General features: G+C 41.7%; 1 protein-coding gene across 1 annotated transcript in view; it reads right to left on the reverse strand.

Annotated features, from left to right (window-relative positions):
- SCN8A (sodium voltage-gated channel alpha subunit 8) overlaps window positions 1-12,964 on the reverse strand; it is a 66,276-nt gene extending 53,312 nt beyond the window's left edge. Inside the window, exon 1 of the mRNA XM_053455811.1 lies at window positions 12,856-12,964. The gene's annotated coding sequence lies outside the window, so the exon portion shown is untranslated. The remainder of the gene's footprint in view (window positions 1-12,855) is intronic.
- Window positions 12,965-13,285: the final 321 nt, after the last annotated feature.

Here is a 13,285-nt window from a genome sequence, read left to right on the forward strand (position 1 = left end):
CCTTCGCGTGATGCATTTCATTTCATGAATTTTATTTTCGATAAAATATTCATTTCTCTGCTATAGTTATGGCTCAACTTTGAACTTGCACGGAGGCGAGTATTACCGTATTTGCTCGATTATAAGACGAGGTTTTTTTCAGAGCAAATGCTCTGAAAAATACCCCTCGTCTTATAATCGAGGTCGTCTACTTACTAATCAGACCTCAAAATGTCCGGTGGGGCCATGCTACTTACCGGGCTTTGGTCGCGAGCAGCAGGAGAACAAGAAGCTAGCAGCGTGTCACAAAACTCTGCCTCCCCCCTCCTTCCTCTGGGGGCGGGGCCAGAGAAGTTGCACGCACAGCGGGCCCCTGCAGAAGTCTTGAGTGAGAGATCAGCAGTTCAGGTAAGGGGGTGGGGGGCTGGGGGGTTTGAGCGTGTGTGTGTATATGTGATTAATGGAATGAATGAGTATTTAAATGTTTGTGAATGAGTGTGTGTTAGTATGGATGTGTAAGGGTGGTGGTGGTAGCATGGCATAGGGAGGCTGTACTCACACTCCTATCATCCTAGGTTCCAGCATGTACTGGCTGCCTTGGCTTGATAGGGGTGTGATTGCTGTTAGCAGTTATATATATATCTCCAGAAATGCCTTTTAACCCCCTATATGCCACTCTGCCCCATGATATGCCTTTTAACCCCCTATATGCCACTCTGGCATATAGGGGATTAAAAGGCATATCATGGGGCAGAGTGGCAAATAGGGGGTATAAGGCATTTCTGGGGGCAGAGTGGCAACCCTGGGGGCAGATGTGCATAACTGGGGGGGCAGGTTGGCAAATAAAAGGAAATAAAAAAATATATATTTTTCTCAATCATAGCTTTTATTAAATATGAAAATATTGTTTACATGAATTAATATTTACTAGTAAAACTTTTTTTCCTATAGGGTAGTCTTTTATTCAGGCTTTTTGTTTTTTTCCTAAATTAATATTTAGATTTTGGGGGGTCGTCTTATAATCGGGGTCGTCTTATAATCGAGCAAATACGGTATTCCCTACTGTCAGGGCACTGGGTGCTGGATCAGGTAGGAATCTCAATGCAGGGGCAGGTTCAGAACATAGCTGTAGGCAGGCTGATGTGTCCAGTTCAGGGCTGTGCTCTATCTTAGCTTTAGATTTTCTCTTGGGCGCCATCTATAGGTGTTCAGAGAATGAGCAGGATAAAAACAGGCAGGAAACTTGAAGCCCACTGGCAGGGCGGACGGCTTGGGAGCCCACTGGCAGGGCGGACGGCTTGGGAGCCCACTGGCAGGGCGGACGGCTTGGGAGCCCACTGGCAGGGCGGACGGCTTGGGAGCCCACTGGCAGGGCGGACGGCTTGGGAGCAGCTGGACAGGTAGGTACGTCTGCAACACGCCGGGGTCTGATACACAAAACTGGATCGTTGACATAGCCGAGAGTCATACACGGGCGACAGATCAGATGCAGCAAAGCAGTAGCTCAATATACAGGGCCAGGAACACAATGCTCTAGCACTGAGGCTAGGCTGATGCCTGGTTTATATTGAGCCTTAATTGACCAAACGAGGGGCAGGTTTTTCAAGAACATTAGGGAACAGCATGGTCCAAGGAGAGGCAGAAGGAAACTGCAATTCAAGATCCACCCGTTGGAGTAGTTGATAGGTGATTCATCTAGATTCCACAAAGTTGCAGGTTCAAACTGTATGAGCAAGTATGTGTGATTAAGGGAATGAATGAGCATATGAGTGTGGGGGGGGGGCATGGCATAGGGAGCCTGTAATCACACTCCTATCATGCTCAGATTCTAGCATGTACTGGCTGCCTAAGCATGATAGGAGTGTGATTGCTGTTAGACTATAATATATATATAATATTGTTATTGATTTTATTTTGGTGTGTTACTTTTAATAAAAATGGTTAACACTAAAATTGGGCAAAAACATGCAACAACAATATATAAATTGTTATTGAAATCACACTCCTATCATGCCCAGGTTCTAGTATTTACTGGTTACCTGGGCGTGATAGCAGTGTGATTGCTGCTAACAATCATATTATTGCATCATATACGCAATTTTTGTTCCATTTTGGTGTGTTACTTACTTTTATTAAAAGTGTGTAGTTTTTTTTTTGTTTTGTTTTTTTAACGAGGGGGGGTCGTTTTCGGTTTCGGTTTGGTTTCGGCCAAGGGAATCCTGAATTTTCGGTTTCGGTCCAGAATTTTCATTTCGGTGCATAGTTGATTTGCACTTTTTTTACGCCAAAGAAAGAGGAAGAGTTCATTGTTACAGTCAGTGTTATTGACAATGGGAGAAGTGTTTACCTAGAGCTTTATTATGATTGGTTAAAATGTTTTTTTTCTTTGCTGCTGAGGGAATTAAAGAAAGATTTGCATAATATGAGCCTCTGTGTCTTTATAAATCATGACTTTACGTCATGTTATTAGCGAAATCTAACAATTTGCCGATATGACCATATACAATAAGATCAGAATTTGTGAGATTCAGCACTTTTGCTTGTTTTGGAGGGACATACAGTTTCTGACCTATTAAACGTAAGCTGTGGATAAATTCTTGAGTCGCCATCTAGGAGGTCAGACATTTGTAGATGAGGAATATACCGATTTTCTGGAGTCTGTATTGACTTAAGTGTTACAACTTCAAACGTTAGTCTATTTAGTCTCATAATAAACTGGCTTCATATAATAGCATACAGATTTTCTTCCATTCTTTTTAACACCTCAAGGACCAGTAACAGAGGATACGGCACAAAAAATGATCAATAAACGCCTCCTAAGCTTAAATGGTGTCGCTGAAATACCTTGATAGCGAGGCATTTAGCAACACCGAAAACCCAACCCAGGACATTCTGTTACCGTTCCAGAGAGCCAAGGCGAGAGATTTTGCCTTTTGTAAGATGGCAGCGCTCATTGAAAAATAAAGTTTCCAAGTGGGTCTCTCCAGACCCTCCTGAGAACTCTGGGCAGGGTAAATAAAAGTACTGCATTCAACTATACAAGTCAATGGAGTAAAAAAAAATGAAAAAAATTGAATATAAATGTGGTAATATTTAAAAATAATTATGCGGTGATGTCACCACCAGGGAACCATCCAGTTCCAACAAGATGTAAAAAAGAAGTCCAACAATATAAAAAAAAATAAGTTTACTTTTATGAGCAAGTGCTAAAATTATCACTGTACCTTCTAAAAAATCCTGGCATGGAATGAATTAAAATACTAGCATTTGAAGATACCCATGGGACGTCTAGTTTTAAAAAATGTATGGTTTGACAGAGTATATTGAATTGACTGGGTCCAAAGATGTCCCAAATATGGCAGGGGCGCAAACTGACCAAATGTCAAAATCAAAAGAAAAAACATGTGCACCTCTGAAATGTGACCTTTAAGCCCCCAAACAACCAGTGGTGGTATCACTGTTCCCAGGAGATGTTGCTGAGCACATATTTGGGTTTTTGGCAGTGACATACCAAGAACTGTACTTCATACCTGACGTACAATGTGTGTGTGAAAAAAACACAAAGCACTGACAATGGCTTGTAGCAGAAGCATTGGATAGGCATTAGGCTAAGTCGGATATAAGATTTGGCCAGACACTAAGGAAATTACTCAGAGGTTAGGAAAACTAAATGGGCCAAATGGTTCTTATTTGCCATCACTTTCTATATTTATCATCTGTTGCGACAACAGGAAAGGAGCCATACTTTTCAAAAAGTACTTTGATAAGTAAGCTTGATGGTCTTTAGACTTTGTTACATTGGCACCAATGGCAAAGCTATTAAAATAATCAAGAAGATATGGCTGAGTTCGAATACACTTGTATGGAGAACACATCAAATGCTACTGGAGTAAAGAAGCATGGAGGTTTTAACCTTTCCAATGAATGTAAAGTTTTTCAAATTAGTATGTTAAGAGTACTGGCCAATGGCCATTTGTTTCATTTAAGGGAAGCTAGTTCATTTAGATTTTATTACTGGATTTTTGTGGTTTTACTCATTACATACTAATAGTCTGCTGAAGGTTTTTAATCCAAATGTATAATCGCATTCTCTACCCATGCTGGCAGGCTCACAAGGCACTTCATTTCCATTCCATGTTGCTATACCAATTGTAAAAACAGAGATAGACTTATAGGAAATTAAGCATGTTTCCATCCATATTTGCTTCTATCTTGCAGCATTAGTTATTCCTGCTCAGTGTGTGGTTCCATAGAAGGCTAAGGTGCTATTGGTATAGATGGTGGGGAAGGGACCCGTCCAGTATAGTCAGCATCTACCTTCATTTAATCTTCCATACAGAACTAGTGCTTTTTGTGCCATGTAGAACATACCGAGTTGTAGCCATAAGTACTATTATTTCAGCTATTTGTAATTATACCAAATACATGTTCCTTTACTACGTAGGTTTAGTGAATTTATAAAAAGAGGGTTGCAAAATAGATTTCCCATTCACTGTTGCAAAGTGGATGTAGTTATGTTCACCTCACCAGTGCCTAAAATGAAAAAATAAACGGGTGTTTTAAAAAGTATATGAAGTGTATGTCAAATAAAATGCATCCATGCAGGTTTTGGTGACTTTATTATAAAATATATAAATGGAAGTTTATAGATAGGAAAACCAGGGTTTGTTGGAATCTGAAAAATAAATCTTAGGTCTGAGCTTACAATGGGGAGATTCAGAGATTCAGTTCTGCATTGAAACAGACAAGCATTCACACAATATACAGAATTTTACATATTACATAAAGTATTTCAATAAATAGAATAACGGACATGTGAATGACACACAGCACCAAAACTTAAATGCCTGATCACACATCTTTTAATGCAAAGATTACTACATGATCAAACAAAGCAACTATTTTTGATACACTTCATGATCCCTTTGTTTTCCAAGGAGATTTTCTATAAGAAAATGTTTTTGGCTTACAAGGAAACAGCCTCCTTAGAACACACAGTCAGTGAATATCCCTATTCTGGAGCACCAAATAACTCTGCATGTTCCCTTATGCGCTTGACGATTCATGAGGTTTCAGGACAAAACCCAGTTTATCCTAATGATGTAATCTATATTTGTATGTATGTATGTATGTATGTAATGCTAGTATATATGTGTAAGTGTGTGTGGTTTGTTTTGTCTGTGCATTTCCTAAGGTAACTGAGCGTTCTCCAATATACAGTACCTCATAATTTGCAACTCACGGATTTCACTATGTATTACGAACGGCCAGTCCCAGTTAGCCCAGCGGCCCTGTATAATGCATAGTTAAATCAGTGACGTGATCTTCACTCACTGATTTAACTATGTATTATTCTGAGTCAATTCAGTCCTTCGTTTTACAAAGTGAAGTCATTGAGTTAACTTCTCTTCTGCAAAATCCCACTTTAGTGAATAAGCCACAGCTGAGTGAAAAAAGAATGCATGTATTCAGGGCCCCAAGCGCTTTTTTTTTTTTTTTTTTTTTGAAGCGGAGGAGAGAGAGAGAGGGGCACCGAGTGGTTTTCGCTTACCCGCTCGGCGCCCCTCTCTCTCTCTCCTCTGCGGCGAGTCTCCCTGTTCGGTCCCGGTGCCGGCTTGTAATGCAGAGTGCCGGAAGTGACGTCAATTTCCGGCGCTCAGCATTACAAGCCGGCACCGTGGCAGAGCAGGGAGACTCGCCGCAGGACTGTTTAAAGGACGCCGGGGGGGCGTCGGCGAAGTTTAAAATGCCCCCCCCGGGCGTCGGCGGGGGGGGGCGGTGTTTTAAACTTCGCCCCAGGCGGCGTTAAGTCTTCGGCCGGCCCTGCATGTATTATTTCCTAGAATTCGCTTTAATTAACCCCTACCTCCTTTATTAATTTATTATTTTAGTATACAGAGTCAGTGCAATATGTTACTATCAATTATTTGAGAAATACTGCGTGATGTAAGCAGTTATTTCACTTTAACTATTCACTTGGAAACTAATCTACTGCACGATGGTACAGACATGGTGCTAATGCAAGGATTGTCAGGCGGTAGATTATGACATTCAGATTTAAAACTAGAGCTGAAACAACGAATCGATAAAATCGATAATAATCGATAACGGAAATCATCGATAACGATTTCCGTTATCGATTAATCGAGTGATCAATTCGTTGTTGGAGCACTCGGCTCCTTTTACTTACCTCCGCGAGCGTTCCCCGCTTCTGCTACACGCTCTGCAGTCTCCGCCTTCTTTTAGCTACGTGACGGATGTGACGCGTTCCGGAGGTAAGTATTCTTCATGTCTATGTGCACGGATCGCACAGAGCCACTCGCACAGAGCGAATCGCTCTGTGCGAATGGAGCCACTCGCACAGAGCGGTTCGCTCTGTGCGAGTGGCTCCACTCGCACAGAGCGGTTCGCTCTGTGCGAGTGGCTCCATTCGCACAGAGCGGTTCGCTCTGTGCGAGTGGCTCCATTCGCACAGAGCGGTTCGCTCTGTGCGAGTGGCTCCATTCGCACAGAGCGGTTCGCTCTGTGCGAGTGGCTCCATTCGCACAGAGCGGTTCGCTCTGTGCGAGTGGCTCCATTCGCACAGAGCGGTTCGCTCTGTGCGAGTGGCTCCATTCGCACAGAGCGGTTCGTGAGTGTGGGTGCAGGGCAGAGTGGGGGTGGGGGTGCAGGGCAGGGTGGGGGTGCAGGGCAGAGTGGGGGTAGGGGTGCAGGGCAGGAGACTGGGTGCAGGGCAGAGTGGGGGTGGGGATGCAGGGTGTGAGTGTGGGTGCAGAGCAGAGTGGGAGACTGGGTGCAGGGCAGAGTGGGGGTGGGGATGCAGGGCAGGGTGTGAGTGTGGGTGCAGGGCAGAGTGGGTGCAGGGCAGAGTGTGAGTGTGGGGGCAGGGCAGAATGTGGGGGCAGGGCTGGGTGCAGGGCAGAGTTAGAGACTGGGTGCAGGGGCACAGTGCAAAGTGCTGGGTGCAAAGTGCCAGTGCTGGGTGCAAAGTGCCAGGGCTGGGTGCAAAGTGCTGGGTGCAAAGTGCCAGGGCTGGGTGCAAAGTGCTGGTGCAAAGTGCTGAATGCTGGGTGCAAAGTGCTGGATGCAAAGTGCCAGGGCTGGGGCAAAGTGCTGGGTGCAAAGTGCTGGGTGCAAAGTGCCAGGGCTGGGTGCAAAGTGCTGGGTGCAAAGTGCTGGGTGCAAAGTGCTGGGTGCAAAGTGCTGGGTGCAAAGTGCAAAGTGCTGGGGCAAAGTTTCTTGAACAGTAATAGTCCACCTCTTTTCAGAATGTTTGGGGTTATTTTGTTTCATAAATATTGTGTTTGGGTTCTTGTACTTTGAAAATATTGTTTTTTATTACATCATAACAAAATAAGAATGTTAATGTAAATTTTAAGTTGTTTTTTAACATCCAGTTCATTAAATTCTTTTAAATAAACGAAAAATTTGCATATTGTTTTTTTTTATCCGATTAATCGATTAATCGAAAAAATAATCGGCCGATTAATCGATTATTAAAATAATCGTTAGTTGCAGCCCTATTTAAAACACTGGCATCCACCAGTTTGCATGGACTCTAGAAAAAGACGATATGGAATCCAGAAACATGGACAGAATAGATGCTCTAAATTAGTCTCACCTGCTGTCAAATTATAAGCTTCTAGAATAATGCACCCCTATACGCAATATTATCTCAGAATAATACACAACTATATGTTTAAGTAATAAATACACAGAATTTTAGGTAGAATTTTTTGAAAAGTCAGGTAACCCAACCAAGAACAAAGAAACATGTTTTAAAAATGAAAAGAATAAAAAACAGATTGTGCTTAGAACCGAGTAAATAGAATGCTCAGTGACAATTTGTACAAGACTAAGAGAGCTTTTGTAGAAAAAAGAACATTGAAAAATGATTTTGTTGGGGTAGTATTACACAAATATACACCTGTTTTCTTGTAAGGCAAAAAGTTACATACATTTCTGTTTGTAGATTTCCAAGCAAGTTGCATAAGGGGACTTATGGCACACAGCTGGAATACTGTCAGGAAAAAACTACCATAAGACTTATGACTTCTTATTTGCCAGTCCCAGACTAAATATATTTAGTAAGAACCCAATACACATTCTGACAACGCTAAAGAAAAAATTGAATTGTGTATTTTGTGGTCCAGACTTTCTACCACTAACTATTCTCTTTAATGAAATACATGCAATTCAATATTATTTATAGAGGATATCCCCAATCTTATTTTTTTCTCAATCTGTGCCATTTCATTAGCGTAACCCACCAACATATAGTCATCCAAACAGAGACAAACACGCAGACTGTTCGAAGAGCTACTGACTCTGATTCAAACTCAACCACACAAGTAGAAACTAAAACACATATCACATACTCATTTGAACTAATGAAAACATTCTCAAACCATTCACATGGCACTTCACAACTACAGCCAAACCTACCATTCTCAGCCATACACTCAGCAATATACATGCACATATGCATACACATATTCATACACATAATGCCTTGTGCCTTCAGCACCTGTATGTCTGGTGTAACCCAGTTAATGATAAGAGAATGACACAGGTGGATTGTCCTCCCTTCACTGATCTAGGCTGCAAATGCAGCCAGACCTGGCATAATTCTTGTAATTTCAGGCCTTGAGTATTTTTTCAATGAATGCATACATAAAGAAATAATTATTTAAGAAACATAGTCTTTTCGAATTTCTTTTGGTGCAGTCTTTGGGTCACTGTGTCCTTTACTAATGACAGAGACCTACATTTGGTGATAGATATTCTACCAAGGAATCTCAACCTGTTAGCTCCCAAATGACGGTGTGTATGACCCAAATGTAGAACTTCTATGTCAGCAACCTACAGATTTCCCTGCATTGTCCTTCATACCATCTTCATTAAACAAGTGAACAATGGATGTCAAGCAAGGGGTGGCATAGCGGACATCCATGTGATGTTCATACCCTCAGTAGAGAGTTTTTTTCCAGAACGATGAAATTATTATGTTGATATAGATATATATATACTTCTAATGGTAGCATGCTGTGTTTCTGTGGCAGAAGACTTGTAAAGCTCATTGATGACATTTTTCAATGTTTTTATTTTATTTGCCAAATTCTCATTTTATCAAGTACTGTAACCTCTTGTTTTGTACCTCGATATAAATTGCACAAACTAAGCTCCAAAATGTTACATACATTCTCCCTGTAACTGTTAATATGCAGCATGTGATATAATATACAAATGGATATCATGCCATGGAATTATACTGTGTATTAGTGGCCCATTTGCACTATAGGTACATAAAAGCTGTTATACTGAGAGCACTGTAAAATATACTTTTAAAGCATGTTACACGTACAATCGGCTTCATTCAGCAGGATGCTTGCATTACAGTTTTCATAGAAGGAATAAAACAGAGGCTAACTAATCAGGGTTAATCTACATTAAAAAGATTAATACTGGTGTTTCTGTACAATTGTGCATCTATTAACAATAGTTACCATTCAAAACAAGAGTTTGCTAAAACCATAGTATTGCATCATCTTGGTGAAACCCACCAGCAGAATGCATTGAATATACCCCATGTGTGGCATACTGTAGTGTACACTGCACTGTAGCGTGAAACATACATTTATTATTTCTTTATATATAATCAAGTACATGCCTAGTTTGCCTTTGAACTATTGTAAAGGCTACGCAGCAATCTATATATTTTGCTTACTAATGAAAAATTATTGAATTTCAAACATCATTTTAAAGACCATATATGTGATATCTAAGCCAGCAACCACAATGGTCTACAGTGCATTCCAATGAACTGACATCAGATATTATTTCACTATTCAGTGAAAAAAAATGATGATTGGAATGTAGGCTATGAAACAATAGCATCATCCTGATAAGAGTCAAAAATGCGTGGCAGAATCTGCGCTAACTCCACCGGCTCTGGCTATTCCTCTCCTTTCTCTCTGGCTTTCGTGGCATCTTTATGAAAAGACGGGAGCTCCCTGAGTGCATGAACTAAAGTCACTGAGTTCTTCCATCACATCCGGGAGATGAGCTCATCAATTGAAACCTAGCTGGCACCGACTAAATTCATGTGTGAAATATATATATATATATATATATATATATATATATATATATATATATAAATATATATATGTAAATTAGACTTCCTCCTATATTAAAAATAGGCTCTTCCTTTAAGTGTGCAATTCTCTAGAAATCAGAAACTGAAGGCCTTGAAAATAGCAGCTGTCAAACTCACCCACATGAACAGGAAACATGCATTTTTTCATTTAATCATATTTTGGTACACTGCTGCTATGCACTAACCTCTTGTTTTCCAAAATGTATGATTTGTTTAATTTGAAATTATTGCTGTCTGTTAAGAACTATATCCATTATTGGGTTACTCAGGTGACATGTTAAATGACTACTATCGTCATGAAATGAATCAGTGATTGGTCACTATGTAAGCAATTATGAAAAAGGCTACTCAAACTACTGAAAAAATGATTGGTAGGAAAAGACAAAACTGATATTAACTATTAGAGAGGTGACTAAAAAAATGAAGAAAAGAAATGAGAACTTCCATATTAGCTATGACTTAAATCACATGTTGTATCGTATTAATTAATCATTTGTTTCCAACTTAACCTGTAAACAAAGAATTTGACATCCACTTCAGGCATATGTAAACATGAAATAATGCTTCTGTTAACACACAACATGTAATCAAAAGACGTTAAACACATCACAAGAACATTTACATATATTATGTATCAAATCTCTGGAATAAAAAGTATAATTAGAACACATTGTTACTGCATGTAAATGAAATCATTTCCAAATGGCACAATAAGACAAATATCTGCTAAATACCATCAACTCCAATCTCCCAATGGAATTGGTTAAATCACTTTTTTCCCAAATTAAAAGGGATAGTTAAGATGATAAAATAAAAGATGCAAAAAAGTTATTAATATTCTATTTTTGTTACTTATTGGTTAACACATTTGATCACATTCATCTTCCTGGGCCAATAAATGGTTAATTTCTCTGTTTCAGCACATTGCACTTTATAAATTGTGTTCTGAATAGTGTAAGTGAATAAATATAATATTTTCGCTGCATTACCTGTCTTGTATGAAGGGACTAAATGAGAAATGGGGCCGGATCTCCTAAGGAGCTGTCCATTCAGCACCACGTTCTAAGGCCAGCAGCGCTACCGAGCCATCAAGATACCGGATCCAAGGAGCTGTTCATTCAGCACCCTGTGTCTCAAGACCCTGCCTAACATATTGGATGTGAGCCAAAGGTCACAAATACACTTCAAGAACATTTCAAGAAATACTCATAATACCGATTACGATAAAGGTGTCATGGTGGCCATATAGTGCAAATACAGCACGTGTCTAATGTCCAGCTGATTAGACGGCTTAATGGTAGATTGTCCCTTAAACCCGAGACTTACATTATTAGGCTTGTTCTTAAGTAGGCAGTGTTGGAATGTTCACTGAATGATCATTCTAAAGACAGTAATATACTGTAATTTAGGTAATAAGATCTACTGATGAGGGGTGTATAAGAGGATTCAGTAAGTCACACCGCTGCCAGATTATGTGCACAACTTGCACAATGCACCACTACGATGATTTCGCCTCAGCACATGCCTTAACCCAGCCCGGGACACGCGTGGCATTCCCCACGAATAAAGTGAGAGCATCCGTTCCTAAAGCTGGTTAATTGCAACAGTCATCTGATAAAACGTAATACAATCCAGCATCCAATTTGCAGACAGAAAACCCGATCTCTACATATATAGGCGATCGTTAAAGAACGCCAGGGCCACAGGCTTCATAAGAAGAAAAAAAAAATGCTGCAGTGTACAGGGGCAGGTTACATCCAGCATGCTGAGGCAGATAGGAGAGCTCCTGCACATCTACACTGCAAAACTCACCGCCCCGAGCCTTCCGCGCTCCCACCTACAGCAAAAGAATAGATCGCACCGGTACTAAATAAGCAGCATTATACAACGAGCACTAAAAACACACGTACTTGCACAGTAAGCAGAATTGTACACCTACCACACCCGCATAGCTGCCAACATCCGGGGGTAAAAAAAAAAACGGGGAGTCCCTGCTTCAAACTCTGGCAGAAGAACAGGACCTCCTTCCAGGATTTAATGGAGCTGATCAAACCCCTTTGGTGTCCACCCCCCCTGCACATACATCCCTCCCCATACATATAGTGCATAGTTCACATGTAAGGGAGGGGCAGGGGACCAAAAGTGATGACACCTTATTCATTTTATAACCGCATCGTTTGTGGCGGGGTGAGACTGGTGCCTGTGCCCGTGACACTTCAAAGTGAGTTAGGGTCACGGGAATCCCTAAGAGCTGCATGCGCTATACCCCACACCGGCAATGAGGCCACTGGCTCCCGGAGCTGGGGGTACAGTGAGAGATACTAGAAAATTGGGGTACCTGAAGCCCTGAACCCCACGCGCAGCAGGCAGACATAGGGGCAAAAGACGGTGACCGCTTAAACGATGGGGCAGGTGAATGGCCTCTCCAGGGGCTAAAGCTAGAGGCAGTTTGATGACCGGTGTCCCTTCGGGATGGCATATGGCGCCCCAATCCAAGCTACAGAAAGTTAACCGGTAGCAATGTCTCTGCGGCAAAGAGCACTTGCTTCAGCCGTGTCTACCCTCCCCCACCGCGGGCCCTAAGTAGAAGCAGCCGCTACTCACCACAGACCCTACCACAAGCCCATGTTCAGCTAAGGACTGGAGTCTTAGTACTTCCCAGCGGTCCGTGTCCCGCGAACGGCCGTTTTGTTAGTTTAGCAGCCCCTCGTACTTACTTTGTCGGTTTCTAGCGAGAGTCCCTGCAGGCGCCGCCGGACTGCAGAGGTGGGGAGGCTGCAGCAGGAGGAACTGCGGCCGTCGCCATCTTGGAGCCTCCGCAGCGCGCGCCGGCCCCGTGCATAACTGATGACTCTCAGCATAATGCTGGGGAGCGTGGTGAAAGAGCGCGCGCACTGCTCCCCGCACACACAGGGGAGACGGAGGGCTGGGGACAGTCTTACACTTACTGCTCTCCACAGCTGGGGTTTCCAGGCAGCTCAGGTATGCTGATAGTTCATAACAGGTGCAAAAGCATGTCAGTGGGTGATACATGTGTCACATATAGACAGTGACCACCACAGTATAGGCAACCATCATGTTTGAAAGGTGTCATGTGACATAAGGTACATTTACATGCAAAAATCATGATTTAGGTATAAAAGTTAA

The sequence above is a fragment of the Spea bombifrons genome, chromosome 2 (assembly GCF_027358695.1).
Source record: "Spea bombifrons isolate aSpeBom1 chromosome 2, aSpeBom1.2.pri, whole genome shotgun sequence".
Taxonomy (NCBI): domain Eukaryota; kingdom Metazoa; phylum Chordata; class Amphibia; order Anura; family Pelobatidae; genus Spea; species Spea bombifrons.